At 37.0% G+C, this 7,194-nt stretch overlaps 1 pseudogene; it reads right to left on the bottom strand.

Annotated features, from left to right (window-relative positions):
- Positions 1–768, bottom strand: part of LOC112504893 — a 6,913-nt pseudogene extending 6,145 nt beyond the window's left edge.
- Positions 769–7,194: the final 6,426 nt, after the last annotated feature.

Raw genomic sequence — 7,194 nt, 5'->3', positions numbered from 1 at the left:
CTTGTGCAAGTGCAAACTATTGCTTTTATGCAGCTGAAAACCACATCAGAAGCGCAGAAACTTATGTCATGGTGGTTGGTGGAACTGAAGTTGTTAATCCTATAGGTGTTGGTGGGTTCATAATCTGTAGAGCTTTGTCTAAAGGAAACCACGAGCCACATGAGGCTCTAGACCGCCGATCGTCCTTAATCGGTCCAAAGTTTTTTGAGTTGTACCGAGCTTTTTCCTTTTGACCAGACCAGATTTTTAGGACCAGTTTGTGCCCATCTCTATTGATATGATCCAAATGGTAGGTTCAATTTAGTGTAAATCAACTGCCCTCAAGAGGGTGGTGTCTACCCAATAATAGCAGATAAAGTCAAAAGTAGTCTATTATCTAAACTCGATTCAAGAAATTGGCTCTATTATCTAAACTCGATTCAAGAAATTGACATTCTTCATAACATACTACCATACCTCCAAAAAAATCATTTTTGAAGGAAGCTCATTAGCCTCTTTAAATGCACTTAATATATTGAGACCTATAAGCCAGAGGTCTTCACGGAAACAACCACTCTACCCTCTAGGGGTAGAGGTCAGGTCTACGTACATCTCATTCTCACCCCTCCCAGACCCTGCTTTCAAGCGGGATATAATATATTGGACTTGTTTGGTTTGATACACAGTGAGAAATATAAAGGTGTACCTTCCTTGGAGCGGTAAGAGTGCCATCCACATCAAACAAAGCAATTAAACCCGGTCTTCTCACCGCCATCCTCTATCTAAGTCTTACTGCTACCAAACATCAGAAAAATCAATAACTGAATGAATAACCATAAGGTAAGCACATTATAAAGATTTGTTAATTTAATAAAATCAAAGAACATGGAACGCTCATGAATTATTTAATAAACTCTAAGATCCCAGGCTAACCGTACCAGATATTGTCCGCTTTGTCCAGACATGGACTCACGGTTTTAAAAAGCATCTGATAGAGGAGGTATCCAGTCTCATATAAGGCAACCTTAGTTCCACTCCTCAACCGATGTGGGATCTTACATGAACCAACCAAGTTTTTTATTTGTGTGTTACACTCATCGGTTGTGGTACCATGTTTTTAGATCCACAAAATCATTCAATTCAATGGATACAAGCACAACCGACAAAAAACGACACCTATGAGTTGAATCCTAAACCACAGCAAGCCATCCGTCAGCATTTATGCTTTTAACACCAGCATTATCTAAAAAAAGAAGGAAACTTATCTAGATCTTTTAAGTTTGTTGTTGGATCAGATAATCATCCAAGTTTCCCGATAGAGTATGGAATTTTCATTCATGAGTCCATATGACCACAACCCATCATTTGCAATAACCTATCTATATCCGTAATTCTCCATGAAAATCAAATGGATCGAAAAGATTAACAAAATCCCTACAAACGGAACTTGTAACTGAACTTCTAAGGGGATGTTTGGTTGATTTTCCATTAAGTCCTGTTTGGATAACGTTGTATGTGTGCATTAATCTGCCTGTATAGATTGAGAAGGTTTTTATTTGGGAGAGTTTTTTCATAGAGGGTGTTCTTATTTGGTAGGTGTACGTTTGGAAAAAAAAAACTTGGCTTTTTATATAAAGCTTCCCCATAGAAGCTTACTGAATAAGCCACTTTCTATATTGTTAAGCCACTATCAAAAAGTCATGAATAGCTAACCGAATAAATTGTAAGGGGCTGTTTACCAAATTTTCTATTAAGTCCTATATGGATAAATTTGTCTGTCTGGATAAATTTGGCTGTCTGGATAAATTTATGTTGTTGTTTACTTTTCTACCTGAATCAACAGTCTGAATAACAAAAATGACCAATTTACCCCTGAGGATGAACTATACGCTGTTTAGTAAATTGTTGTTCATTTTTAAGGTAAATGATATTTCTGAAAAATAAAATATTTAAATATCAAAACATAAATTTATAAATTCATTGATATCATCCAAAAATTAAAACATAAATTCATAAAATACTTAAAAATCCAAGTTCAAACACAAAGTAGCCAAGTTCAAATCCTAATATTGAACCAACTGTTTGAGAACAATGAAGGCAGCACAGATAAAACTGTCGAAATTAAGCATAGCATGGTTGCTGTGGTTGCTGTTTCTTCCTAACGRTCACTTCCTGTTAAGTGGCAGTTAAGTTAATTAACTACAGTTGGTCTCTGTTAACAGTTGACAGTTAAGAATAACTGTCAATGTGTCCTTTCCGAAMGGTTGTGTCTTTTAGTTGGTGTCTGTTCATTCTGTATATATATTCCTGTGTCTGTACTCTGTTTTTAATCAAGGGGTGATTGATTCAATAAAATAAATATTTGGTATATTGTCATACCCAACATTGTGGTATCAGAGCCACGTTTTCGATGGCTTCAACGTCGAACATCTTACATCCACAACTTCCCAAACTAAATGGGAAGAATTATCATCACTGGCATATCCAAATGAAAGTTCTCTTCGAATCACAAGAACTGTGGGAAGTCATCGACCAAGGAATCGATGAACTCATAGAACTCAACAATTTCACAGATGAACAAGAAAGTGAAATCAGGGAATTAAAAAAGGACAAAGAGGCCCTGTATACAATCTATCAAGCGGTTGATGAAATTATTTTCGAGAGAATATCCACGTCTAATTCGTCGCAGGAGGCATGGAACACTCTACACAATTCATATCACGGGGAAGACAAAGTGAAAGTGGTAAGATTACAAACACTTCGATGTGAGTTTGATGGACTCAAGATGAAAGAATCAGAAACAGTGGAAGAATATTATAACAGAGTAATCCTCATCGTGAATCAATTAAGGATAAATGGGGAAATCATCGAAGACAGGAGAGTTGTCGAAAAGATTCTTAGAAGTATGACGAGGAAGTTTGAGTATGTTGTAGTAGCAATAGAAGAATCAAAGGATATAACTCTTCTATCGCTTGAAAGACTTTTAGGAATTCTACAATCTCATGAAATGAGAATGAAACAATTCGACAGCACACCATATGAACAAGCTTTTCAAACGCAGTCTACAAGGGAACAGCAAGATAGAAACAGGATGGGAAAGGGAAGAGGAAAGGCATCTTCAATGCAATGCTATTATTGCCAGAAAATGGGGCATATAGCAAAATACTGCAGAAAGAAGATTGCAGATGAAAGAGACACTAATTTATTAAATATGGAAGATGATGATGATGCAGTGTTTATGATTCTTAGTACACAAGACCTGCCCATCGACAATACATGGTACTTAGACAGTGGTTGCAACAACCATATGTCCGGAAATCTGGATTTCTTTACACATATGGACGAAATACAAAAGAAGGAAGTAAGGACAGGCGATGACAATATGTTGAAGGTAAAAGGGGTAGGAGACATCTTTGTGAACACAAAGAATGGACAGAAGAAAATATCCAGTGTATACTACGTTCCAGGTCTGAAATTCAATCTCCTTAGTATAGGACAATTATTGCAAAAGAGATATGAAGTAATTTTCAAAGGAGAAGCATGTGAAATCAAAGATCCAACAGGACATACTATTGGTAAAATAAAAATGACAGGGAACAAAATGTTCCCACTAAGTTTCAAGGATGATATTCTGCTCTCTTTGCATGTATCTACGAAACAAACTWCTCTGTTATGGCATCACAGGTTTGGTCATGCAAACCTTGGATACCTAAGTTACATGCAAAGACACAATCTTGTGAAAGGTATGCCTATGATAAGCAAAGTAGATGAAGTATGCGAAGGCTGTATGCTTGGAAAACAGTCAAGAGAAGCTTTTCCACAAGAAACAACTTGGAGAGCATCAAAACCTCTTGAACTTGTCCACACAGATGTATGTGGGCCAATGAAAACTCTCTCAATCGGTGGAAACAGGTACATGCTTACCTTCATAGACGATGTAGAAAACTGTGGATCTATTTTTTGAAAGAAAAATCTGAAGTGTTTGATAAGTTCAAGATATCCAAGAACTTTGTTGAAAAACAAAGTGGATATCACATTAAAACTCTTAGATCTGATGGGGGTGGGGAATACAATTCCATATATTTCCTTGATTACTTGAAGGAATATGGTATTCACCACCAAATCACAACAAGATACACCCCTCAGTAAAATGGAGTTGCTGAGAGAATCAACAGAACCATATTAGAAAAGGCCAGAAGTATGCTAAAAGCAAAAGGTCTAGACAACTCATTTTGGGCTGAGGCAGTGTCTTGTGCATGCTATTTGACAAATAGAACCTCCACAAAAGGTCTTACTGACAACTGACAAGACACCTCAAGAAGTCTGGACAGGACACAAACCCACTGTAGGACACTTGAGAGTTTTTGGTTGTTTGGCCTATGCTCACATACCTGAACAAAAGAGGGGCAAATTAGATGAGAGATCAGAAAAAACCATTTTTATAGGTTATAGTGATAGGTCAAAAGCCTATAAACTATATAATCCCATCTGTGGAAAAACTATTGTCAGTAGAGATGTAGTCTTTGATGAGGGAAAGTCATGGAATGACAAAACCGAAGGGACTACAAAGATGCTAGAAGATGATCAAAGTCAGAGAGAAATAATTCAAAGTGAAGAGGAACGCAGTCATCAGGAAGATCAGGACCCACAATCTCCAAATCCTTTCACCACTCCTAGTACATCTCAACCCACTGAATCTCCAAATACACAGGATTCTACCGAAAGTCCACCCAAAAGAGGATATAGAACCTTAAGTGATATCTATAATGACCCAAGAAGCTTAGAATTTAATGACACTGCAGACTTTATACTTTTCTGTGATGCTGACCCTTTAACCTTTGAGGAAGCTTATAAAGAAAAGAAGTGGAGAGAAGCCATGGATAAAGAAATAGAAGCAATAGTAAGAAATGATACATGGAATCTTGTGAATTTACCAAGTGGTCACAAGTCCATAGGTGTTAAATGAATTTATAAAACCAAACTGAATGAGAAGGGGGAGGTRGATARATACAAAGCAAGGTTGGTCGTGAAAGGGTATAAACAAAAACATGGGATTGATTATCAAGAAGTCTTTGCACCTGTGATAAGACTTGAAACTATAAGGATTGTATTRGCATTGGCTGCACAACACCACTGGCAAGTTCATCAAATGGATGTTAAATCAGCTTTTTTGAATGGAAGATTAGAAGAGAATGTTTATATTGATCAGCCTGAAGGTTACATCAAGAAAGGAGAAGAACACAAGGTATATCAATTGAAAAGAGCACTCTATGGGTTGAAACAAGCACCACGTGCTTGGTATAGTAGAATTGAAAGCTATTTCATTACAAATGGTTTCAGAAAATGTCCTCAAGAGCATACTTTATTCACCTTTAAATCTGGAGGCATGATGTTGATTGTTCGCATCTATGTAGATGATTTAGTTTTTACAGGAAATTCTCAAAAATTAATAGAGGATTTCAAGAATAGCATGAAGAAAGAGTTTGATATGACAGATCTGGGTTTACTTCATTTCTTCCTGGGAATTGAAGTCAAGCAGAATGGAGAAGGTATAAGGATTTCTCAACAAAGGTATGCTCAAAATCTCCTTGATAGATTCAATATGAAACAGTCTAATTCTGCCATCACTCCCATGGAATTTGGGTTAAAGCTTTCTAAGAATTGTAATGAAGACTTAGTTGATGGGAGTCTCTATAGAAGTTTAGTAGGCAGCCTTATGTATCTGACTGCCACTAGACCAGATTTGGTATTTGCTGTTAGTATTATAAGCAGATTTATGGAAGCTCCTAAGATTAGTCACTGGGAGGCTGGTAAGAGGATTTTGAAGTATGTTAAAGGCACCATCGATCATGGCATTGTGTATTCAGAAACAGAAAATTTTAGACTTATAGGATACAGTGACAGTGACTTTGGTGGAAAAATGGATGATGGAAAAAGCACATCTGGGTATGTATTCAATCTGGGATCTGGGGCAGTATCGTGGCAGTCGAAAAAACAAAGTGTGGTTGCTCTATCTTCTGCTGAAGCAGAATATATCTCGCTGTCTATCGCAGGTTGTCAAACTTTGTGGTTAAGAGCTATACTAGAAGAATTAGAACACAGACAGGAAGGGGCCACTACTGTTTTCTGTGACAATAGTTCAGCTATTGCACTCTCTAAGAATCCAGTCTTCCATGGTAAAAGCAAGCATATCAGACTCAAATTTCATTTCATTCGAGAGTTGGTCTCAAACAACGAAGTTCAAGTAAAGTTCTGCTGTTCAAAGGAACAACTTGCTGACTGTTTTACAAAGGCTCTACAATCAGGAATTTTCGAAGCCATGAAGAACAAGTTAAAGGTGCAACCATTGCTAGCTTAAGGGGGTGTGTTGAAATTAAGCATAGCATGGTTGCTGTGGTTGCTGTTTCTTCCTAACGATCACTTCCTGTTAAGTGGCAGTTAAGTTARTTAAYTACMGTTRGTCTCYGTTAACAGTTGACAGTTAAGAATAACTGTCAATGTGTCCTTTCCGAAAGGTTGTGTCTTTTAGTTGGTGTCTGTTCATTCTGTATATATATTCCTGTGTCTGTACTCTGTTTTTAATCAAGGGGTGATTGATTCAGTAAAATAAATATTTGGTATATTGTCATACCCAACAAAAACAGCTATGGAGTGAACCAACTGTTTGAGAACAATGAAACATAAAGAGCAGCAAACACATAAAATAGCTATCTAGTGAACTTAAACAATGAAGGCAGCACAGAATCGAGCAGCAAGAAGGATGTTTGGGACGTTATTAATTAGCTTTTTATTGTTACCCATTCTCGTGATTTTCTAAAGAATCGAGCAGCAATGTTACCCATTCTCGTGATTTCATAAGAATCGAGCAGCAATCGAGCAGCTAGGGTTTATTTCGAAAAGCAAATAATCGATAGATAAAGAGGAGAAGTAGTTACCTTTGGAGAAGAGAGACTCGATTTGAAGAGAGCAATAATCAGCCGCTTAGGCTTGAATGCTAGAACGTGAGTTCAAATTCCATTCCTAATGTTAAAAATCTCCCCCATTTCTATTACTTATCTTTGGATCAACCAAGTAAACATAGGAAGTGATTCAAATTGGGACCTCACATTTCAATTCATTTCCCCCAATGACCATTAGGTATCTTGTATAGATCTAAATCACAATCAAATTGTTCACAAACACGAACAAGCACCCAATTCAAAACTTTACTCGAAC

Source organism: Cynara cardunculus, unplaced genomic scaffold (genome assembly GCF_001531365.2).
Source record: "Cynara cardunculus var. scolymus isolate 2C unplaced genomic scaffold, CcrdV1 Un_Scaffold_7256, whole genome shotgun sequence".
NCBI lineage: Eukaryota > Viridiplantae > Streptophyta > Magnoliopsida > Asterales > Asteraceae > Cynara > Cynara cardunculus.
The sequence above is the reverse complement of the archived record's forward strand: the minus strand, read 5'-3'. Positions and strand labels throughout refer to the sequence as shown.